Source organism: Mus pahari, chromosome 19 (genome assembly GCF_900095145.1).
Source record: "Mus pahari chromosome 19, PAHARI_EIJ_v1.1, whole genome shotgun sequence".
Lineage (NCBI taxonomy): Eukaryota > Metazoa > Chordata > Mammalia > Rodentia > Muridae > Mus > Mus pahari.
In genome coordinates this window covers 48,685,581-48,689,912 of record NC_034608.1, presented here as the reverse complement: position 1 = coordinate 48,689,912, position 4,332 = coordinate 48,685,581, and the positions used below count along the sequence as shown (strand labels likewise).

The 4,332-nt window shown below is 41.8% G+C and overlaps 1 pseudogene; it reads left to right on the top strand.

The window, feature by feature from the left end:
* The first annotated feature begins 1,904 nt into the window (after nt 1-1,904).
* The window catches only part of LOC110336238, an 8,370-nt pseudogene continuing 5,942 nt past the window's right edge, over nt 1,905-4,332 (top strand).

Genomic DNA, 4,332 nt, shown 5'->3' with positions numbered 1-4,332 from the left:
CCTTAGGTATATAAACAAACCCACTGCCCACGAGTGTTTTCTTCTAATTTTAAGGTTTAATTAGCAGACAAAGCATTTGGTTTCACTGTGGCAATTTCAAATATAATTTGTTTCTTATCACCTCCTGCCCTTTCACCATATCCAATGGCTTCTTACCTGCTCCTATGTCACATGTGTTCAATTACCTCCTCCCCTCACTTGGTTCCCTTTCTGGTTCCCTGATCTATAATGTAATAGATATAGATAGATATAGATATATAGATATAGATAAATGTGTCATATATACACACATATGTATTATTATATATACTTCATAAATATAAAACTACATATATGCATATACACGCATATACACATATTTACATATATACATATACATATATATATAAAGCTAGGACTGACCTATGAAAGCAAATTATGCTGTATTGGTCTGAGTCTGGATAACCTTCATAAGATATTTTTTCCAGATCCATCCATTTTTTTCCTGTAAAGTTCGTATTACCATTTAGCTTTGTGGTTGAATAAAATTTCACTGCATACAGAATTCCACTGTACATTTTTAGTAGCCATTCACCTACTAGTGGACATCTGGGCTGATCCCATTTCCTACACGGTGTGAATAGAGCAGCGATAAATGTGGATGCACAGGTATCTCTATGGTGATAAGTATTCTCTGCTAGGAATATGCCCAAATTATCCACAAGTACTTTTTATTTCTCTCTTTGACTTCTCTTAAATATCTTCTAGTTTTAATCAATGTCACCAAGAGATTATACTCATATTGCTAACACTGGTACAAAACCAAAATAGCTTTAGCTAGAGACTTTCAGTAGGTCCTCAAATGACTCCTTTCCCCAAGCAAATTTTGGAGCAATTGAGAAGAAAGACACAGGGGAAAGGCTAGTGGGGGAGAGAAACAGAAATACAAGCTCCTCCTCTATTAGCCTCGACTCTAACCCTGCTCCTAAGCAATTCTCCACCTCACAGACTTAACTTCGGGCATTCTGTCCCCATGATCCCCTGGTATCTAATTTTGGTCTGCCTGGATTAGCTTTTCCCTCTCCCATCTTGACCCACACAGCTGTGAGTTTTGTAGGAGCAGACGTCTGATTAAAAAGCCTGATGTGGTGGCACAAAGTTGTAACCCCAGCACTCCTATGGCAAGATGGGAGACAGAAATAGGATGATTGTGTAAATGTTCATGGGCCACCTAGCCTAGAGTACACAGCACAGCATAACAGAGTGAGAGCGAGAGCACACAACAAGGGAAAGGGAAAGACAGATCTCCCAACATTATCCTCTGATCTACACATATGCACCATGCCATGCATTTACCCACATTCATATATACCACATACAATGATGATGATGATGATGATGATGATGATGATGATTTAAATGCTTTAAAAAAATTTTTTTAAAGAAGACCACTCAAAACCATAGCTGTCTTATGGTGAGAATTCTGGAATTTTGGTCTCCTCAAAAGCACAGAAATATTATAAGAATGTGCTTTCCTTTAAATCTCGGGTGTTTGGGGCTGCTTCCATTATCCACAGCGGCTAGTGATGAGAAGAGGCGTGGTTTTTGCCAGCTGCAGATAGTTTCGGTGATTGTGTGCCGTTTGGAATCCTGGGAACTTTTCAGAGGGTGTATAAATGCTAAAGCCCTGATTGATGTGGTTGGTGGTTGGTGGCAATCCAGGAGGGTTGGTTGTGTTTTATTAGTAGTCACGTTCAAAGAAGAAACAAGAAGAAAGGAATTAGATTCAGGGATCTCTATCTTCCTTTCTTTCTCCCCTCTATTCTTCCTTCTCTTCTATCCAGCAATAGGGATGAAGCCAGGGGAGTAAAAGGTGGGAAAAAGAAGAACCCACAAAGTAGCAAAGTCCAGATACATTGTCCAAAATGCCGACCAGCAAGGGAATTGGTCTATGTATCACAAAGCATCACCCTATGAAGGATTCTTCAGTCATCGAAAGCCTCTGCAACAACATAGGACATTTCTCTGAAGTAATGTTAGTAAGGAATGAAAAGCAAGTCATAAAATTATACATGCAATGTAGCAGAAGATGGCGGACTCAGCTGTCATTGGGAAGAGAGTCCCCTTGGCCTTGCAAACTTTATATGCCCCATAGAGAGGAACACCAGGGCCAAGAAGTGGGGGTGGGGGGGGGGGGGGGGGGAGGTATAGGGGACATCCGGGATAGCATTTGAAATGTAAATGAAGAAAATATCTAATAAAATAATTTTTAAAAAATTATAGATGCAGCACAGTAGCAACATTTAAAAACCTATACCTGGGAATAAAGCTTCGGATTGAGCCTGGAAAAAGGCAATTTTGGGGTTAGGGTACTGGGGTTCAACAAATACTTTGTTCTTCAATGCTTAAATAATTGAAGAAACCATGTTTGCTGTCTCTACTCAGTAATGCTATACAGACATAGTAACAGAACCACCCCCCATTGGTGGCAGTGAGAATCACCTCAACTCCAGAGTCTAGGGGTGCTGGCAGATCTCCAGCAGGGGCCTGACTCCAGACACCCCATGTCTGCCTGATTTTGGACTCAAACCCTGAGCCCTGCTGTTGACTCCATATGTCCTCATTTTTTAATTTTTAAGTCTTTTAAAAGTGTAAGCCTGCTGCATTTTAACAGAATTTTTTTTTCCCTCAGAAACTTCAGATGCCAAATAGAAACAAACACCACTAGACACCGTGGTCCCCCAAGATGTGGCATTCTGACAGACACCTGTCGGGAAACCCACGCCCTGGTATCATTTGAACGGATCCAGATTAGCTTTGACAAAATTCACGGTTGTAGGATTTACAGTTCTTTCACTTGGGAAGGTTTTATAATGTATTGTAGTCAGCTTTAAGCTCTTTTTTTAATGTTTTTCTTGAAATATATAGATGGAATGCACATATAAGAAGCACTCAGTATAGGATGCAAGCTAATGCCTCCTACAGTTTCACTGGTTCAAAATATTTCCTGTCTCCAGAATTTACTTCTACCCAACAAGTTTACCATTGACCTCCGATCCCTGTCTCCGTGGGCATGTGCTCTAAAGTGACGGACAAAGAGTCCAGCATCATTAGTGTACAACCCCGAGTCCTGACAACTTTCCTCAGACACAAATGCCTGGCCCTAGGTTTTACAAAAATGTGCTCAGCTTCAGAATCATCAGACAAGGCCCAAAGACCAAACAGAGAAAGCTAATCTGGAGCATATAAGGTGGAAGGCGAGAGAGTCCGACAGTTGAAGAAACTGGGGATCCTTGCTTGGGGGCGGGGGCGGGGGAGGGATGGGAACTGAAAAGAAGAAAACACAAAAATATGAGCCGCCATGGTATGAGACCCTAAAACTTGTTTCTTGGTTCAATGGGAGCAGGAAGAGATCTAGAAGAGCGGATGGATGCAGGCTGCGTACTAGCAGACAGTGAGCATAAAAACACATGAGCCTTGTCCAAGGCTACACTCTTCCTCCCTCAGGTCTCACTCAGATTCTCTTCAAGGTTAACCAGCTGAACTTGGCCTTGGGAAATGCTTTGTCCCCTTTGAAGCATGTTTTCCGCCAACTGTCAATCTTTTTATATTGTCACATACAGTGGCCCGAGTCCCTGCTCCCTTCTGTGTTGGCTGCAGATCATTCATCTTCTCCTGTATTGTGTTTACCATGCCGTCTTAATAATTGTTAGGCTAGACCCAAGATTCTTGCTTTAAATATTCCTTGAGAATAAGGACCTAGTTATATCCATCTCTACCCGTAGTGTGCTTGGGAGGTTCTTGGCAGCTAGTAGGAGTATGATAACCCTTAGATGTATTTGCTGGCATTTCTATAACGTAGATCCACATGCTATGGAATATTCTCTACCACCACCACCTCCACCACCACCACCCCACTATCAGTTAGAAGGTCCACAAAGGGAAAAAAAAGGGTTGTATCTTCCACAACTCTAATTTAGTTTTTAGCACTCAGATGTGTTAGAAGCTGGATGTAGTTTTAGAGACACCTGACTCTCAGCACCTCCTCATGGACCGTTTTTTTCAGCAGCATCAGCTGAAAGAGAGGAGGAGACATGAGACTACATGAGATTGTTTTCCTTTAGATAGGATCTTTGGGGTTTTTTTTCCAATTTTTATTAGGTATTTACTTCATTTACATTTTAAATGCTATCCCCAAAGTCCCCTATACCCTCCTCCCCCTGCTCCCCTACCCACCCACTCCCACTTCTTGGCCCTGGCATTCCCCTGTACTGGGTCATATAAAGTTTGCAAGACCAAGGGGCCTCTCTTCCCAATGATGGCTGACTAGGCCATCTTCTGCTACATATGCAG